General features: G+C 40.2%; 2 long non-coding RNA genes across 2 annotated transcripts; one reads left to right on the top strand and one right to left on the bottom strand.

Annotated features, from left to right (window-relative positions):
- Positions 1–9,182: 9,182 nt before the first annotated feature.
- On the bottom strand, positions 9,183–10,060 carry LOC135348232 (uncharacterized). The gene is made up of 3 exons (XR_010398689.1): positions 9,893–10,060; positions 9,593–9,668; positions 9,183–9,542 (listed from the first exon to the last, which is right to left on the bottom strand). It is a non-coding gene; the product is annotated as an uncharacterized LOC135348232 (long non-coding RNA).
- Positions 10,061–12,666: 2,606 nt separating this feature from the next.
- On the top strand, positions 12,667–14,193 carry LOC135347199 (uncharacterized). Its single transcript, XR_010398314.1, has 3 exons — positions 12,667–12,809; positions 12,986–13,152; positions 13,379–14,193. It is a non-coding gene; the product is annotated as an uncharacterized LOC135347199 (long non-coding RNA).
- Positions 14,194–21,687: the final 7,494 nt, after the last annotated feature.

Here is a 21,687-nt window from a genome sequence, read left to right on the forward strand (position 1 = left end):
CTGAGGCATCACTCGAGGCAAATGCTCTTACAGAAGCCATGCTACACAGTGTCAAAGAAGACAACTACATTTTAGTGCGGTATAGCTACCAGCGTTGTATTTTCAGTTTCCAAGCATATGAAGCAGATCTGATCAATGAGCTAAGTCAGGGGCGTAACTATAAAATTTACGGGAAGGAGGCAACCGCCCCCGAAAATTGTTTGCCCGGAAACCACACCCACTAATTATCACATAGAAGCGCATGCACATGGCAAAAACTATGGGGGGTGATCAGTGCCAAAACCTCCAGTTCTTTTTATTTAGTACTAAAATTATTTGCATGGTAAAGTTCTACATACAAATGACATGCTCTCTCTTATTTGCATGGTGAAGTTCTACATGCAAATGACACGCTCCCTCTTTTTGCATAGTGAAGTTCTACATACAAATGACGCACTCTCTCTTTTTGCATGGTGAAGTTCTACATAATTATACAAAGATATAAATATACTCTCTTATTTGTATGGTGAAGTTCTACATATGAATGAAAGTTCTACATATACAAATGAGAAGTTCTACATACAAATAACGCTGCATGGCAAATGATAAGCTTTGTTAGTTTTACAATGACACTTTTATATAGCATTGACTTGAAACCACTCCCTTTTTCATCTAAGGAAGGGCTCGGATGAAAAAGGGGAGGTTGGAATACAATTAGAACAAACCACTAACTACATAATGTGTGTGTGATTATATACTTCAGCTTTGACCCCAGTCTCCCAGACCGTCAGAAATGTATTTTTATACTCGAGGCTATAATTTATAGCAACAGAAATAGTACATGCGTGAACGGTGGCATGCGAGTTGTTAGGACGTTACCATTGTGGGAGCGTGACATTCTTCACGCATGCCCCTAGGACAACTCTCAACATGGTACATTTATAGCGGCATAAAAATGAAGGAGGACACAATTAACATTATAGTATGGACGGACATTTTAATTATCGTTATAACTACGTGTTGGACACGCCCGCTCATGTGGCAATCTTTTTGGTCACATAAGTAGGCATGTCCAATAACGGAGTTAAAAAAGATTACTTTCTTCCCTGAGCCTTTTCTTATAAAGGTGAAAAGGGGAGTAGTTTCCAGTCTAGTCTAGCAAATTCACTATATGCAAATGCGAGAGTATCAATTTGTATGTAGAACTTCACCGTGCAAATGTGAGTATCATTTGTATGTAGAACTTCACCATGCAAATAAGAGAGTATAATTCATTATGTAGAACTTTTTATTTAGTACTAAATGAATTTAGTACTAAATAAAAAGAGCTGGAGGTTTTGGCACTGATCACCCCCCATACTACGCCCCTGAGCTTCTTACTTGTTTTCGACTTATATTCAGCCTGTTTCCATGCATGAATTAAAAGTTAGAGTGGTCATAAAACAGTATTAATTAGTGTGTGGTTGACTGGGCTGACTGCATAAAACCTGCACAGTGATTGACATCAGACATGTATACTATGAATTGTGTACATTACTTTATACATGGTTTTATTTGTTTCAGTGATGCAATTGTTCAATGTTCCTCAGTGTTGATGTCAATCACCACTGAAGATATTCGCTATTTCTTGTGAACATACACTGAGGATACCCATTGTGCTCACTCTCTTCCAGTATCTGGATAAGTCACAAAAAGGTATCATGGTGTATTAGAGTCCAAATTCTGTCCCGTATTTACAGTATAGACTCTGCATGACTGTCTGAGGTATATGGCCACCTCGATATACCGATCATTTGGTTTGGCACAGATTGCTGGCTATAATTATGTTTACAACACAAAACTCGCCCTGAAATGCGGCCTGCACTCGCTATTTCGTATACTGGCCAGTACTGGCTTCCCCAAACTAGGTATTTTAATTCAGCCGGATATGACGTTTTGGTTTAGAAGATAAAATTGGATTACACTTAAATAGAGAGCATACTGATACCGCAAAATTTGTCGATGTAGGGCCGTTTTTTTAGCCGCGGTTATTTTCTGAAATACAGCCACCTTGCTATTCCGGTGAAGCTGCATTGTCCCAAGGGCGGCCGGATTAACGAGAGTCTACTGTTCGCTGTGCCCCGTGTAAACAGGACCGTAGATAGCTTAGGTTTGCAGGGGTAGGAAAACAACAGCTGAACATTTTTACTAAGGTGAACTGTTTTTCATATCCTCTGAGTATGCATGGCAACTTGTAACTTGCTGTGGCACCAACTTAGCTATTCATGGAGCAACTAAAACAAGGTAGATTGTACTAAGAAGATATACTCCTGCTTCCCAGAGGCATATTATAGTATAGGGCTCTGAATTTTACAATAGATAAACGAATAGAACTCACCATAAATAATTATTATTCTATTTGTTTATCTATGATTTTACTTAAAAAAAGTCATCACTTTTTCTCCGCAGTAAGCATTAGCCTCGATACCAGGCCGAGTTTTCGCTTTTATAACGGTTAGGCGAACAACTGGGCTGGTACTAGTTGTCTGCGCATGTGTCAAATTTTCATTGTATATTTGTGTTCGGCAAAAATATTTAATAAATCAATAATCGAAATTTGTACACAGAAAATGCACAGAGTGAGTACACAAAAGATGCGCATAGGGAGCTGCTTCACAAAGGCCTGGGGAGTTGCCAGTTGTGCTGCAGCACAATTACAGTGACCCAGGGCAACTTCAGGATGATTGAATGCCTTCAAATTACGTTTCAAAAAGATTTAGCAGGCTGCTGGACTTCTCTGATTCTAGGCCCCAACTCGTAACTCAGTTAAATTTTGCTTGAGATTCTCTTGATGTCTCTGAGCTACCCAGCAACACTCGAATGAGCAGGTCATACTCCAGTCCTGTGAGTATAGGACAATATTAAAAGAAACCAAAGACGGTTAAACCCTTACCTCAAACTGTCCAGTCTCGTCCGTTAGTATAGCCAAGAGGAGCACTGGTGGGATAGCTGGATATTAGCCATTGCTCCTGTACAGAGAAGTAGACATTTTAAATACGTGTAGATCTATACATATTAAATTTCTCGTATTAAACAGGTTAGTGTCATTGTCGACGAGCTGATGATGGCAGCACCAAGTTCTCTAGTTCACACTCTTCACTTGATCCACCATATTAATGATGAAACTATAGTCTACCTACATACCGGTAGATCTTGCCAAACATGAACAAGACTTGATAGCATAGCCATAGGGCCCACACAAAAATATCTGACCTTAACAAGCTTGACAAAGCTTTATACCTCTTCCCTTGTTGTTCAGTCTTCAGAATAAGCTTCAGAGAAGAGAGAAGCTTCAGCTAAGAGCGAGGCTAAGAGCCATTCCAATCGATTCCAATAATGATAAAACGGGAACTGACTTCTAGTACACGATAGTACACGAATATAAATGTCACGAAAGTGAACGAGAATATCCATTCGTCAGAATCTGACGAACGACTGACGCATGCGCAGACAACTAGTACCAGGCCCAGTTGTTCGCCTAACCGTTATAAAAGCGAAAACTCGGCCTGGGATCGAGGCTAAGTAAGCATGCGCATCAGATAGCCCTGCCCACATTTGCATTGGGCATGTGCAGATCAATGTTTCACAGTAATTCTTGCAGATCCAGAATGCCTGGGGGGGCAGTTGCCCCCCCTGCCCCCCCCCGCTGTCTACGGCCCTGGTAAATTAACTACAAACACCTGTTGTGGGGGGAAAAATCCATAGTTTCTTGATATAGGTACATCTCACTGCAACATGCAGCTTGAGTACATGTAGTCTATTGTATTACTTATGCTGCCTGGGGCTTCTGTTGAATCTGTCCAAAAAAGAGGCTAACCTGTCAAAGAATTAACATTCTCGATTCACAAAAGCGGCTGAAGTACGTATATAGTGTTGCTTTCTTCACGTTGCATGATTAATAGTTTTGGGGTTTGGAGTCAAGCACATAATTATATGTAAATTTATTTCAAGCCCTTCGGCATGTTGATGGCTATAGGAGGGTAGAAAACACAGTGTGTATATATTATCACAATTCTCGCTTCTATACATTAATTGTAGGTGATATCAAGCTTCTACATCACCGCTGTGAGACTCCACACTACTTGTATAGGCAAATATTTATTCTTATGAGCTTCTGTGTTGTTTGTTGAAGTGTATCATATGCACCTTACATATTGTTGTTTGGCCAACAAGCATTGAGTTGTGTGTCAAATTACCCACTTACAGTGAGCAATTATCGGTAGGCTCTATAATAAGTACTATCTGCATGGTGAAACAGCACAACTTTCGATCAGTTTAATATGCTTAGCTATTAAACTAATGATGTTCCAAGTCTCCAGCCAATAGCATATTGAGAACTGATTAATTTTTATAACGCTTAGTGTGGAGGTAGGTCAAAACCACAAAATGTTAGTAACCATCAAACAATGCCAACTGTGTGCTGATACGATACGAGATGACTGTGTAGCTATCATTTTAGACTCATTAGAAAGCACATAATTATACTATAGAATATGAATAGCATAATTATGATATTGGCATAAATAGTATGTGCAAAGATAATTGCAAAGATAATAATTATAGTAGGTAGAAGTCATTGCAAGTTTACAAGCTCAAAACCACAAGCCAGATTGAGTGACAGGAAGCATTTCCTGTTTTTAATTAAAAAACTGCCTTGGCCGTTCGACTGTTTGCTGTGTTTACATTGATTTTGTATGGCTAAGGACTTGCACGTGACTTCCTGTGTCTCGCCGGCCCACACATTTATGAATATAATTAGTGTGTGCCGTATATGACACCTATACTTGTCCAACCTTAGCAGACCCAAAGGAATCCGGAATGCTGGAAATACCTGCTATGCAAGCAGTGTGTTTCAGTGTTTAGTTAACCATGGGCATTTTATGAATAGGATGAGGCATATTGCAGAGAATCATACTGAAGAAGAGTGCACGCTGTGTAATTCAGGTAACACAATAAATAAGGACATTATTAAGTCTTGTGTATATAGTCCGTATAATTAATTATAACTATGAATGTCCTGCCGTAGCAACGAATCCATACATACAGGCAAGACGTGCACAGTATAGAGCTTCTGAGATACCTTGACGATGTGTACCTATACGAAAGGGAAGCAAAAAAGACATTCATTGAAATGGACAACGAAAAAAAAAAAGAAAAACAGGAACTGGGTTAGCTAAGCCAACCATTGAGCAAATTTTTTCTCTCACCACTCAACTTCTAAAACAAGAGCCATTATTTTGTGCAGCTTGTTTTAAAAAAGAAGACAAAACTAACACAAACGATATCAATTGGGTACAATGCTCTCGTTGTGATGCATGGCTGCATCAATTATGTGCACATCCATCACTGAGTCATACATCTACTATCGACATGGACTGTTTTGTGTGCCAGTTTTGTGAAACTCAAAGTGAATAATCTTATTGTGTAAAACTTGTTTACATGACTGTATATATTACTACTATTTACATAATAGTGACAGACACACACTGATACATTATTGCAATGGTACCTCACAATTTAAGAGAAGTCCACAGGGGCGGATCCAGGAAAAATGAAAGGGGGGGCTAGTAGAAACCAGGGGGTGGGTATGGGAGGGGGAGCATCCCCCTCCCGCCTCGCCGGAGGTGAAATTTTTTGCTTTTTACAATTTGCTCACACTTTTACTTTTGAACTGTCATATTAATAAGTGAATACTGAATATGAAAAAGTTAATACAAAAACTCGTTCTAATCAACAAAAGGATGTATACTGTAGATGTTACATCTACATTCATGCACTCTTGGTACATAAAAGAATCACAATGCCTACCCAGACTGCACTGAGAGTGAGAGGAGATAAGGCTGCTTCCTTGCAACTAGCTGAAAAAGTCTGAGATCTGCTCCATGTTGCAGCTCAACAGCATGCACAATATAGCCTCCTTCACAAAGCCTAGGAAAAGAGGCCTGGGATATGATCGAGGCTACAAAACATTGCACAAGGAGCTGACTCAGCAACATCAATAGTTGACCTATGCACTTTATTAGTTCTAGCTAGCTAGCTAGCCTACATCCTTTATACTCTTAGTAGCTAGATTTGGCTGTTGTCTAGCATCTCTTAAGTCAGTGAGTCTACATGCAGATGCATAAGTAACAAGGTTGGTGGCAAAATTGTTGTAACCTCAGACTAGCAATACATAGGTAGTTTTTTCAAAAGGGGGGGCTTCAGCCCCTCAAAATCACCCCCTGGATCCGCCCCTGAACTGTCCAGCACAATAGTAGATCTGAGAGATCCCATTAGCCTCTGGACTAGCCTCGATTCAAGGCCGATTAAAATACGGCCTGGTACCTATTGCAGGGGTGATAGTGCACATGCGCTTCAAATTACCCAGAATATGGGTAATCGTACTACGAACGTAAAACCTTAATTAGTCCGTTTACTAAAAATATGTTCCGTAATACTTTATCTCTATGACTGAGTTCTTTAAAGCTGTGGCTATTGCATTGGTCTAGAAGGTTTGAATACTAGTTTTAAGACAGAAGAGGCTCTCATCTACGTCTAGGATGGTCCTATAGCTGGGTTGTCTTCGCAAGTAGCAGTTTGAGGCACCATACACTTCCCATAGCCTGTACAGATCCAAGGTAAGACATCCTGACCATACAACCGTCATAGAGGTAGATGAGAGCCTCTTCTGGCTTCAGACTAGTGTGAAAGCCTTCTGGAACAACACAATAGAGAGCTAAGCTGATGTACAAAGATAATAGAAAATAGATGAGAGAAAGAAAAAGGGGATTCCCCAGATTCTGGAGAATAAACTAACGCATGCGCACTATCACCCTGCAATAGGTACCAGGCAGTATTTTAATCGGCCTGGAATCAAGGCTACCTCTGGACTAGTGTTGAGTGGTGCTGACTCAGCGTTGAGCCATCGATAGTGCAGTGCTGACTCAGCGTTGCGAAAGGGTTAAATTGCCTGGCTAACCGTTCTCTTATTAATGGCTACTATCTATGCTAGTACCGTAGCTGTTTTAACAGATATTTTCTGAGTATTGTAGCTACAAAAAGCTAGCGCTTTAGTACAAGGCTAACTCATATGTTGAATAGAAAGTTTGTGCGGACAGATGATGCTATGAAAGATTCTGAAGAGACTGCAACAGCCTTCAATGTGAGTCAAACTAGCCATAACTCGAGAAAGAAGCTTTAGTTTGCTAATCCACTAATCAAAATCCAAGAGAACGTGGCTAGAAGCCTATAGAAGCTGTTAGTTTTCGTCGCATTGCAACCGTTGAGCAGTTACTGCTGGAATACACACACACACACACACACACACAATCGTATCCCTGGTGCGGCTACGCCTCGAGGCATAATAAAATTTATGCAATAATTATTGTGGTTTAGATATCTCCCACGCATTCATGCACACACTACATTCCAAGCATTCCTTTGGGACGAGTTGTTGATAGTCACTAGTTGGACTCCGCCCAACTAGATATAGCCACCTGGCCAGTCTCTTTCCCTAAAGAAAGGGGCGTGGTTTCCAGTCTATACAATGTGTATCTTCAAGAATCGAATTGAATCGAACTGAAAGTTAGCAGCAGGATTCTTACATTGACAGTTGCAGTAAGACAATCGTTAGTCTCTTCTTTGGCCCGTTAAAGTAAGCGGCCTCACAAAGCCACTTAGGTGAATATATACATTATCGGATGAGTATACAAGTACGTATAATTAAACTGTATTCGAGGAACTTTGTTGCCAAGTCCTTTCTTTCGATCTCCATAACCAGACACCTCCAATTGCAACTTCTATAACGTCTGTATTTATAATGCTGAAGAATCGACTTACGTTCGGTACATCCTTGGTTTGTGTTTTTGTTAGCATTGTCATAGTGCTAAAATATGTATGCTCTACACCCATGGTTACGACATATTTATGGGAACACAGCGAAGGAGAAACAAGTTTAAATATCACAACCATGACTGAGCAGGCCAATGCACCGACTCGCTTTCTCTATCTAACGCAAACAGAGAACTGTATTCCAAAGTATCTAAGGTCTCCTGAAGTGATCGGTGACTCTGAAGCATGTCAGTGTGATGTCCTCATCCTCAGTTACAGAAAGGAGTGTGCTGACACATCATTGCCTCATGTTCAATACATATTCAACTCTACCCGTTCTACGACCTGGACTATTGGAAGAAACTTACTTTACGAAGCAGCCAAGAAAAGAAAAGAAAAGTACATCCACTACATTTTCATGGACGATGATGTTCAACTAGAAAAGGTGGATAAGAAGAGTGAACAGAATACATGGAGGATGTATGAAGAGTCTCTTAAGACATTCCAACCTGCTGTGGTTATCGTCCTCTCTGAGCATAATGAGAACATTTTTCCCAAAGACGTTCTTCCTGAGCGATTGAATTGTGAAGTCACAGGATACATCCAAGTATACAGAATGGATGCTATCTTTAATGCCTTTCACTATCAAGTGATAGACCACATACTACCATACACACCAAAGTATGATTCAGTAAGCTGGTGGTACTCACAAATGTATGCTACCATCAGGTGTAATATCCAGTTTAACGGACAGGTAGTTATCGACCCTCGTATTAGAACACGCAACCCGCAACATCGAGGTTATCCACGAAAACATCATAACGAACATTCCCTCAATAATATTGTCTCTGACATTCGACAAGAAGTACCAGAAATATATCAAAAAGCAGTTGAGCCCATTTTTCAGCAATGGTTAACAAACCGTGAATCAAAGTGGCTGTTGGGGCTACGTACTTGCAAAGGAGATCTGTTTGCACATCCATATAAACCATACGAGAATCTGATTTAAACAAATCCTTTATAAGCTAATGCCTACATATGTAATTGTATACTTATATAGGGTGTATTATATTTTCTTCATTACACGTAAACAAAATTAACAAGAGTATAATTATATCGATCAATAAGCACTAAGCATGCTTGTGTTGTTATTATTATGTGTATGTGTGTGCACTTGAATAATGTGTACATAGTTAATTATGCCTCGAGGCGTAGCCGCACGAGGGATACGGTAAAGCTGACTGTCTGGTAGACCCATAGATATTGTGTATCTATGGTGTGTCTGTTCATAGCCTCGATTCCAGGCCGAGTTTTCACTTTTATAACGGTTAGGCGAACAACTAGGCCTGGTACTAGTTGTCTACACATGTGTCAAATTTTCATTGTATTTGTGGTCGGCAAAAATATTTAATAAATCAATAATCGAAATTTGTACACAGAAAATGCACAGAGTGAGTACACACAAAATATGCACATAGGGAGCTGCTTCACAAGGGCCTGGGGAGTTGCCAGTTGTGCTGCAGCACGATTACAGTGACCCAGGGCAACTTCAAGATGTCTTCAAATTACGTTTCAATGATTTAGCAGGCTGCTGGACTTCTCTGATTCTAGGCCCCAACTCGTAACTCAGTTAAACTTTGCTTGAGAAAACGTAGATTCTCTTGATGCCTCTGAGCTACCCAGCAACGCTCGAACGAGCAGGTCATACTCCAGTCCTGTAAGTATAGGACAATATTAAAGAAACCAAACACGGTTAAACCCTTACCTTAAACTGTCCAGTCTCGTCCATTAGTATAGCCAAGAGGAGCACTGTTGGGATAGCTGGATATTAGCCATTGCTCCTGTACAGAGAAGTAGACATTCTAAATACGTGTAGATCTATATTAAATTTTTCGTATTTTAAACAGGTCATAGTGTCATTGTCGACGAGCTGATGATGGCAGCACCAAGTTCTCTAGCTCACACTCTTCACTTGATCCACCATATTAATGATGAAACTATAGTCTACCTAGATCTTGCCAAACATGATGATAGCATGCACAGGGCCCACATAAAAATGTCTGACCTTAACAAGCTTGACAAAGCTTTATACCTCTTCCCTTGTTGTTCAGTCTTCAGAATAATGTTTTCTAAGCTTCAGAGAAGAGAGAAGCTTCAGCTAAGAGCCATTCCAATAATGATAAAACGGGAACTGACTTCTAGTACACAATAGTACACGAATATAAATGTCACAAAAGTGAACGAGAATATCCATTAGTCAGAATCTGACTAACGATTGACGCATGCGCAGACAACTAGTACCAGGCCTAGTTGTTTGCCTAACCGTTATAAAAGCGAAAACTCGGCCTGGGATCGAGGCTATAATTATAGTCTGTTCATAGATACACGAAAGAAAGGGATAGGCAACGCCCCACGTGATGCTAGGTAAATGCAGTGTGTGAGGTCACACCCTCTGGTTGGAGGCGAGTTGCGCTCAAGAAAGTACACAATGACAATGATCCCTATGTCTGCTTATTTTTCTTGTAGAGGGCCTAAAAGAGAAATTCAAAGCAATCAGGCATCATGCACACATACACCCAGCACTACTGATAGCTACAGCTGCTATGCTCGTGCCGAGCTTTCTTTTGTTCAGCTTGATTTGTGTGAAAAAACACCGATTTGTCAGTTTATGTACCTATAATTATCTCCAATATGAAATAATTTTATAACATGTACGTTTCACAGAATTAAAGTGTGTTTATAACTGCATGGAACAAAGCATATTTTCCAGCTCTCAATGCAGTGAAGTAGTAGCAGCACCATGAAACGTTTGTTCGAAGTCCAGAAAGTTTGCGTACCTCTCCTGCTCTTACTGTACATGGTAATCTAGTTTGAAGTGCTCTAAGACACAGTTTAGGTATTAGAAAGTGGAACACAAGTATCTTTATCTGTATTGTGTGATCGAAGAGATGGCATTTGAAGGACTTGGGAACAGACCTGTTATGGTTTGTAGAGTGTACTGACACCCCCTTTGGAGCTCACTTTCTCATCACTTTGCATATAGTAGCTCTAAAAGATTAATAGCCTATGTCTAAGTGTATCTGGTGTCTCCTCAAGAGCACAGTTTGCTATAATACTACAAACTATTAATATCTTTACTGACATTTTGAGTGCACACACCCTTTTTTGCTCATTACATGCCCCTTTTTAGCGCCTCATCCAACGGAAGTGCTGGGTGTTGCCCATCCCTTTCTTTTGTGTATCTATGGTCTGTTTTCCAGCTGTAAATGCTCAACGGTTGCAATAAGACGAAAACTAACAGCTTCTATAGGCTTCTAGCCACCTTCTCTTGGATTTTGATTCGTGGATTAGCAAACTAAAGCTCCTTTCTCTAGTTATGGCTAGTTTGACTCACATTGAAGGCTGTTGCAGTCTCTTCAGAATCTTTCGTAGCATCACCTGTCCGCACAAAGTTTCTATGCAACTTATAAGTTAGCCTTGCACTAAAGCGCTAAGTTTTTGTTAGCTACAAAAGTCAGAAAAGAGCTGCAAAGCTAGCTAGCTAGCTACACTGTACTGCACTGTTACTTCATAATCTGAGCTCAGCATGAGTTCGAGTCGAGTGAGGCTAAACACAGGAATACTCCGAAGTACTTTGACCTTTAAAGTAATATCCTCGTTTTTAGGCCGCCGTTGAAATGGGAATGATTCAGTTCAGACCCTGCTGACATGACTATACTAGTGAGTAAGTGATGGGTGAGTGAGTATAGGTTCAGATTGACTGTGTTCCTCATCAGGCAGCAGCACTAGTATCATATCTGTGTGTCAACTCCGAATCCAATCCAGAGGGATGCAATGATCATTGGTTTGCAGTTATGACTACACGTACCTAGACGTATCAGTATAATTATAAACTATTTGTGTGCTATCGCAATTGCTGATGCTGCATGCACTTATAATGTGTCATTTGAATCATGTTCATATAAACTGGTGGCACTGCATGCATGGCTATAATGATTTTATTATTTCATGTGAAACAGCTTTGCACAAAAGAAATTGAGCAGGCTTAAAAAATTGGGTGAATAAGTAAATAGCTGACAGACTTACTCCAATATTGGAGCAGCTGATATAGAGTGATTAGAGGCAAACAAAGCAAAACTCAGGAGCCTATAGATGACATTTAGAGCATGGGCAAACCAAAGGAAAGGAACATAACTTAAGTTTTCTAGAAGATCTGACGCTAAAAAGTCCATATACATGTACTGGTAAGGATCATGAGCACTAGCTCTATTGTATAGATACCAAAGTTCGTCATGGCACTCAATTAATGAACATCCATTTCAAAATCAATCAGCCACCATTCTAATTCACACCAGAACTTGTAGCCACCATTCCATTCTTCATTTCACCAGCACTTGTAGACTCTAGCCACTATTTCATACCAGCCACCATTAACTTGTAAGACTCCGCAGGAGGAGGAGGGGGAGTAGGAGTATGAAGCTAGAAGACAGAGCCAGCCAAGCCGCGTGTACACAGTTTTAAATTGTATGCGCATGCACAGAATTTATTTATTCTAGAGGTCAAAGTACTTTGGAGTATTGTCAGTCACTTTGCATAACTGGCCTAGCCTCGATCCCAGGCCTTACTTTTTCTTGCATGCTGTTGTCACTGTTCATCCATAAAGACATCGTGAGGCAGCAAAGAAAGAAATGGGCGTACAGTTAAGAAAAAGTAAGGCCTGGTTCGGGAAATCGCGTGATCCACAAGGATTTTTATGAACGTGGGCGATATGTAGCCCACAATCTTGACATAAGATATTCACCCACGCTTTTATAGACCGGCTAGAAATCTAACTTGCCAGGGAACCAGCGTGGCTAGGCTAGCTAGCCTGGAGCTCTGGAGGCAGCCTAGCTAGCTAGCTAGCTAGATAAAATAATCCTAGACAACATGCAGCCTATAGTTCAGCTACAAGGCAACAAGCACTTCTGTTATCAAGTCAGAAAGTAAGTTTTGTTCATTAACTAAGGCTATAGATATATGGCCTGGCATATAATTTTTGTACTTGCATGACTGTGCTAGATATATAATATACTAGATCTAGTCGATGTTTAAGGTGGGTGAGGCTGTTGAACTCATTCACTAGGAATTGCTTCATGTATCTAACTGCTCTTTTCTTCAGCTCGTCTCCATCTTGTTCACTTGGCAAGAAATCGACTGTCGTGAGTGAGTCAAGAGAACGTTGCGGTGTAATATCACTCCATTCAAATGACCAATCTGGAACACGTTTTATTTGAACAGCTATGCGTGCTGTAATGTTGAGCATACTCGAGTGGCAATCTGTTGGAGGTATAGTTTGGATATTGAGAACTTAAGTACGTTACCTTCACGTTCGTGTCTGACTTTTTGGTGCATATTAACGTTGTCAAAAACCCATAGCCAGTGCCCTTCTCGTACTAGCTCAGTGTATCTGGCTTGATCAGTCAGTTGTTTTAGGTACTTCCATGTGGTTACATATGACACACATATCCCAGCATGATTCATAATTAGAATATTTCTCATTAATTTTGTATAGGTACCTACCTGACTGTTTGTTGACCGAGCCACTAGCATGAAGCTGATCAAAAGTTGAAGTCCAAGAACCCGGCTTTCTTGTTCGGCTTTTCAGCAGGGCACACATGGCCATCACCACCATTGTGTCTGATGTTGGATCCACTTCTTCATCATCTTCATTATCCCGCCTGCCAGTGTTACCGAGAATCCTCAGCAATCGCAGGAGATAGCAGCTCAAATTCTTCAAGGAGTTTAGCCATGGTAAAGTCATTGAAGTGGTCAACAGTATCAGGCCCATGATAAGCAACGTTTTTCGAAGTTGTCAAGGAATTTATTTGCCCGACAAGCTGTTCCTCTAGCCCATGAACTCGTTCTTCCAATGCTTTCACCTGTTGTCTTAGCTGACTATTCTCGTGTTGTAATGGCGAAGGATTTGGTAGATCTACTAGCTGGTTGTTCCCGAGGTTCAATACCAAAAATGTGTGACTTGCGAGATTTTCCAGCTGGTCTTGATATTGAAAGAGGAAAAACAGACTTAATAACGTCTGACACCATTTTCGAGTTGAATTTTGTCTTTACAAAAGCTGAAGAGATGTCGTTATACAAATCCTCGAACTTTACACGTTTTGCTTGAGGTCCTTCGGATGGTGCGTCTGTGTAGCGTTTCCTAAGCCATTCTTCTTTAGATGAATCCATTTCATTGATTGTGTAATAAAATAGTTCATGTGTATCTCTATCCCTTTTTGTACTAACTATTTTTGGGTATAATTACTGACATCATCATTACACAATGTTCATGTATTATTATTAGTAACACAATTTTGCTTATTATAATGATGACTGACAACACATCTAGCTAGCGAGGTAGTATATTATGGAATAAAAAAATTGAGCTAGATAAAACTGTTAGGGTAGCAGCTACCTAACTAGTACATGCACAGTTAACTGCTGCATTGTCTTTGTCTAATCCATATTGATATTGTCCAGCATGTAACCTGCAAAGTACATAGAGTTAGATACGTGGGCAGTCCAACATCTCTAACTCTACATGCCCACGCTCATTTTCACCCTTCTACCACCCTTCTACCCTCACGCGACTTCCCGATACAGGCTCTCCTTTTTCCTAACTTTACGTCCATTTCTTTCTTTATTCCTCCAATTAATACCGTATTTTATCTCATTAAAGGTTATACAGTATTTTAACTTATTGAACGAATGTGACAAATAAAGAAAAAGGAGAGCCTGTGTAGAGGCTATAACTGGCCATGCCCTCCCAACTGCATGGCAGCCCATTCTGAACTCTGACCTCTATGTTTTACCATTGTATTTGCGCATGCGTACTAAACTCCACATGGATTATTGTCACTTCTGACTCAAGTTCACTCCTAGATCCTGATCCTGACAACAGAATATTGATTTCAAGTTCACTTCTGACCCAAGTTCTCTTCTGACAGCAGAATCAGGTTTCTCCCACATTTGGATTATTTCACTTTCACTTCTGACAGCAGAATACTGATTTCCTCAACTCTCATTTCTCAACTCTCATTTCTCAAATCCTGGTAAGCACTAACTTACAAATATCATATAACAGTGCATGCAAAACTTTACTAACTTACAACTAACTTACAACAAATATCATATAACAGTCTTTACACAACTTTTCTTACAGGCTATGCCTTTGACGAAGGTTTGCTCCCACTGTTTGGCTGTAGGTCATGTAAGACGGTCCATTTGCACTGACTGTGGAAACCCATTCTTAGTGAAGCGATCAAAGGTGAGTAAAAAATTAGTTGTGAGAAGCTGAGACTTGTGAGCAGAGCGTATTGCGTAAAGCTAAGGATAGGGAACGTAAATATCTAGCTAGAGCTAGTGAAACTAAGGGTCAGGCTGTTGTGCGTAAATATTACAATACGTCTCGAGCTAGGGCTAATGACACGGAGCCTCAGACTGATGTACGTAGAACTAAGGACGCTGCACACACGTCTCAAGCTAGAGCTAAGGAGACAGAGCCTCAGACTCTTGTACGTAGAACTAAGAACACTGCATTAACGTCTCAAGCTAGAGCTAATGAGACAGAGCCTCAGACTGCTGTACGTAGAACTAAGGACGCTGCATTAACGTCTCAAGCTAGAGATAATGAGACAGAGCCTCAGACTCTTGTACGTAGAACTAAGAACACTGCATTAACGTCTCAAGTTAGAGCTAACGAGACCGAGCTTCAAAGTATTGTACGTAGAGCTAAGGACGCTGCATTAACGTCTCAAGCTAGAGATAATGAGACAGAGTCTCAGACTATTGTACGTAGAACTAAGAACACTGCATTAACGTCTCAAGTTAGAGCTAACGAGACCGAGCTTCAAAGTATTGTACGTAGAACTAAGGACGCTGCATTAACGTCTCAAGCAAGAGATAATGAGACAGAGCCTCAGACTATTTTACGTAGAACTAAGAACACTGCACACACGTCTATAGATGCATGTAAATAAGTCTTTTCTTCTCAGTGACTTTATATAGATAAGCTAACTTTAATATAAAATTCATTATAGAAACTAATATAACACTAATACTTTTTGAGCGAAAGCATAACATGGCGAGAGGCATTAGCAAGCGCACGCTTGCAACACTCGTTGTTTTGTAGTAGTTCCAGAATTAGAAACACAACATTGAGAGTTGTAATGAAGAGAGAAATTATCCCAATTCTTCTAAGAATGCTGGGAAGTTTGTTACGTATCACTGGGTATAGCACAAACTCATAAAAGACAGTCCAAACCATACCACACCACAAATGGTGATATGTGAATAAAGCCAGAAGCCTTGAAATATAAAACTTCCAATCAGGAGGATAAACACTAGCATAGTTTAGTGGATGGAAGAATGCAAGCGAGCACCCGAGAAGCCATAGAGTTAAGCAGAGGGACAACAAACGTAGGATGGTCTTCACATCTTCAACTTCTTCTGTAGTGAATGGTCCACCGTATTTCGACTTTCCCAGGTCCATTCTTGAAGGTACGCCTTCCTCCCAGTTTGTGAGAGCACTGCGATTTAGGGGAGCTTTGTGCTTGGCAGCAAACTTGAGAACATGGTACATGGTTTTGAGGGACTGAGGTGACTTTGGTTCAATTATCAGCCATTTTTTAGCTAGGAGAAAGTCAAGAATAAGAACAACACTCATATACACAAAGGTGGTAGCAAACTGTACAGTTGGACAACCCAGTATGATGAACGACTGATACACAAAACATCTGATATAATGGGCAAATCGACAACAAAAGGGATCCAAATACCAGCATAGATACAGAATGCAAACCAGGCAATAAAACTAGTGATATTGGAAGATGAAGCATCAGGCATCTGATCTAGGCCTAGTTGTAGTGAGGTAACAAAGCATGCTACTCCAGCTACTATAAAGAGACTCACACCAATGCAATACAAGACACTCACAGCATACATGTAATATTCAATGCCTAGAACTAGGGTGAAGGCACTAGAAAGCAAACAAAGGAAGAATAACAGCACAAAACTGTATTTCATCACTCTGTAGTTCCCCAGCTTAGCGTCGACTAGCCATCCTGAGAAAATAGCTCCCAACAAACCAAACACAACTGGGATAGCAAGTAGCCATTTTGAAATTACAAAATTTACATAAGATCATTGATGGATAACCTGAAACACTGAAGTACCGGCTATTGCTAACAGCATAACCCAGACCAGAACGAGAAAGGATCCCTTGGAATAGAACCACCTCACTCTGTACTTGAACTTGCAGCCATTCCTTGATACCAGAGGACTGCCTCCATTCGTAGAGTTAGTTTGTCTCATAACAGTCACACACATGTACGTAGGGACAGTGGCTAAACGCTGTAACTTGGTAAATGTAGCCTCGATTCAAGGCCGATTAAAATACAGCCTGGTACCTATTGCAGGGGTGATAGTGCGCATGCGCTTCAAATTACCCAGAATATGGGTAATCGTACTACGAACGTAAAACCTTAGTAAATTACACAGGAATAGCCCGTTTACTAAAAATATGTTCCGTAATACTTTATCTCTATGACTGAGTTCTGTAAAGCTGTGGCTTATACCGTCTATTGCGTTGGTCTAGAAGGCTTGAACACTAGTTGTAAGACAGAAGAGGCTCTCATCTACGTCTAGGATGGTCCTATAGCTGGGTTGTCTTCGCAAGTAGCAGTTTGAGGCACCATATACACTTCCCATAGCCTGTACAGATCCAAGGTAAGACATCCTGACCATACAACCGTCATAGAGGTAGATGAGAGCCTCTTCTGGCTTCAGACTAGTGTGAAAGCCTTCTGGAACAACACAATAGAGAGCTAAGCTGATGTACATGTACAAAGATAGAAAATAGATGAGAGAAAGAAAAAGGGGATTCCCCAGATTCTGGAGAATAAACTAACGCATGCGCACTATCACCCCTGCAATAGGTACCAGGCCGTATTTTAATCGGCCTGGAATCGAGGCTATGGTAAATGCAGCAATATCTAAATTCTATTGGAGTTCAATTCTGAGTGAAACTATTCTTATACATAATTATACATACATGCAGTGCCCACATAGACACACCTGCACAATCTTGCTGTGTGTATGCGCATGCATGCATGGTTGGTATGATCTGTCAATATAGTGAAAGTTTAACTTTCTCCCAAAATTAATGGTTATGAACTGCTAAGAGTTTAGTTTCAGTATTTCTACAATTATAGTGGAAACAGTCATGCCTATATGTATAGACGTGAGTGAGTTTCGTCAGGAGCCCATAAGAGAAGGAGCGGCTAACTTCAACGTACACTCGGGGATCACATCTCGTAATTGCCGGTGAAACCGCACTTCCTTGTTTGGAAGCGACTAAGTGCTTGCAAACCGCAGCCCTGTATTGCGTATAACACGTGTAGGGATTCAACCACTTAAGTGACTTTGCATTATATGGAAATGGGGTCATAACCACTTACGAAACGTGATCCCCGTAGTCAGCCGCTCCTTCTCTTATGGGCTCCTGGTTTCGTACATGCCAAGTTCAAAAAAGTGTTCATTGACAAAACTGTTATCAAAATTATAATTATACTGCAATAGCGAGTGGTACATCTGGTACAAAACATCCCCTTGTCAAACCATACCTTCCGATACCACATCCATATACCGTGAATATGTATTGACTAATGCATATACATGTAAATGTACTAAAACAGTCAGTTACTTTGTATATAGTAGGTGTATTTGGCAAGTAATTTGACAATCATGCTGCATGATACTCTGATCACACATTACCAGGAAAATTCTTCACTAAGCTATACATATCTTAACCTGATTAGCCAAATATACCTTGCATGCACAGTATAGAGTATTGTGTCTTAGCAACTGAGTGTCTGTTATGATACAAACTAACTCTATGAATGGAGGCAGCTCTCTGTATGGTATCATGCAAGGAATGGCTGCAAGTGCAAGTACAGAGTGAGGTGGTTCTATTCCAAGGGAGCCTTTCTTGTTCTGGTTTGAGTTATGCTGTTGAGTATATCTTATATATCAGTGTTTCATGTGCTCCATCAACGATTGGTGTCCATTTTGTATTTCAAATGGCTACTTGCTATCCCACTTGTGTTTGGTTTATTGTTGCATGGGAGCTGTTTTCTCAGGATGCATGGCTAGCCGACGCTATTAATCTGGGGAACTATACAGAGTGATGAAATACAGTTTTGTACGGTTGTTCCTCCTTCGTTTGCTTTCTAGTGCCTTCACCCTAGTTCCTGACATTGCCCATTACGTGTATATTGTGAGTGTCTTGTATTGCATATAGGCGGGAGTCTCTTTCTAATAGCTGTGGTAGCGTGCTTTGTTACCTCACTACAACTTGGCCTATAGACCTCATGCTTCATCTTTTATGTATGAGGCCTATATGTATGAGTGTTGTACTTATTCTTGACTTCCTTCTAGCTAAAAAATGGCTAATACTTGAGCCAAGCTTACCTCAGTCCCTCAAAACCATCTACCGTGTTCTCAAGTTCGTTGCGAATATGAAACGTTGTTTTGAATTGTTACATGTCAAGGCTTCTGGTCTTTTTCACATACAATTTTTTGTGGTGTGGTATGGTTTGGACTGTCTTGTATGAATTTGTGATCTATTCTGTGGCATGTATCCTTCTTCCCAGCATCCTTAGGAAAATTGTAATTGTTTCTTTCTTCATAACGGCTCTCAGTATTGTGTTTGTAATTCTGGAACTATAGTACAGTACTGTCATAGTGATTTAGTGGCAGTCGATTTTGTCATTGACATTATACATTCAGGTTTCTCAGGGTTTGCTCGCAATGTTGCTTGCTACTAACATCCTAGAGTTAGTTTGTGCTCAAGCTCCATAACAACATGAGAGGATTGTTTGGAGGTTGGATGACATTTGTGACGATCTCTTCTTTTATTATCAGCGATTTTGCTCCGTCAAACAGCACATTAACAATATTTCTATATGGGGTTAGAGTAGGCACCAGCTCAGTCTGCTTGGATTCATCCTGTACTGCCTCCTGGCTCACTGGTACAAGAAGAGAGTTAAATACGAAGACTATACAATGCACACAGAGTGGTGGAGGAAGTCTATAATCGATACTTGTCAGCTCGGCATTGACTATAATTAGGTCCGTGCATCTTATATGTGACTATGTACGTAATATAGTGTGTGGTGTAGTATATATTTTTTGTGTATGAGATTACAAGTAGCTATACCTAAAGTCTATGTGTTGAGTAACGATGTTGTCATACCGGTAGTTAATGAAAAAGCGCTTCTATATCTTAACAGTCAAAGCCCTCTGCATTATAGTGGTAATTTTAACGGGGAAAAAAGCAAATCTCTAGCCTTTAGTAATATACATAATTATTATTATTATGTCTTTTCCTCGGTATTGATTTTATGGCTGCGACGTAACATAATGTGAGGACTACTTATTGATTTACACAATTGATTTACCAGTGAAAGCACTATCCTTTAGAGCTACATAATAATAATGAATGTGTTATAGGTGTTTGCATGGTCCTCAAAGTTACCTCCCTCCACAGATGGAGAATATGACGGTACCGTTGCTGAGTGAGGAAAGTGGTGAATGGCAGACCAGCCAAGATATTCAAACTACACAACCACACTTTGAGGTACAGTATATAGTATATACCGTGTTTATTGATGCCTGTAATTGTGCGTAGTGTTTGGAATCTATTAGGGGAATACCGTGTATTTATTAGACACTAGTTTAATGTATTTACTAGCGATATAGTGTTCGTATTATTATTACACCTTGCTATTATGCTATTATGTAATAATATGTATTAGGATTGGCAGAGCGTATGATAATGTACAACCAAGGGCGTATAAAAGAAGAGAGGGCATGCAACTCCACTATCAGTACACGTAGCTAGCAGAGTTCAAACGTGGGCGAAGGAATGTGTGCATTTGCATGAAGTGCTAAAATTTTTTAATTTTTAGCATTTCATGCACAGTCATGCACATTCATCCGCCCACGTTTGAACTCTGCTCATGATCATGATCATATGGGAGTTGCATGCCCTCTCTTCTTTTATACGCCCTTGGTACAACTATGTCAAAATAAAATAATGTCAAATCATAGAATTATATTTTGTGTACAGTACAACCTCAATTATCCGGACATCTTGGTTCCAGAGGCAGGCCGGATAACTGAATAGATAACCACGCCTTGATCCACCCACTTTATTGATAAATAGCAGTGCCACATGGATAAGCAGGCCTGTCTCCATAGTAACAGCTGCAACGCGCATGTACATTTATGGGACACGCCCATTATCTGAAGAAACGAGATATGGTGGACCATTGCAAGTCAGTTGAAGATGTGAAGACTTTCTTACGTTTGATATCCCTCTTTTTAACGCTATGGCTTCTTGGGTGCTCACTTGCACTCTTCCATCCACATAGTTATGTTACCGTCTATCCCCCGGATGTGAATTTTTATGTTTCGAAGCTTCTGGCCTTATTCACCTACAACTCAAAGTGGTGTGGTATGATTTGGACTGTCTTTTATGAGTGATACATAACAAGCTTCCTAGTAGTATTAGAAGAATTGGGATAATTTCTTTCTTCATCACGATTTTCAGCATCGCTTTTCTTATTCTAGAAGTAGTACATTATCACGGGGAGTTAGCAGTGTACGAGTATGTTACAATTGTCTTAAATTCAATTTCTAAAGGTTTGCTCACAATGTTGCTTTTTAGCACAATGATGGAGTTAGTTTGTGCTCAAGCTCCATACCACATGAGAGGATTGTTTGGAGGGTGTATGTTGTTAGTGTTGATGTCGTCTTTTATTG

Source organism: Halichondria panicea, chromosome 14 (assembly GCF_963675165.1).
Source record: "Halichondria panicea chromosome 14, odHalPani1.1, whole genome shotgun sequence".
NCBI classification, from domain to species: domain Eukaryota; kingdom Metazoa; phylum Porifera; class Demospongiae; order Suberitida; family Halichondriidae; genus Halichondria; species Halichondria panicea.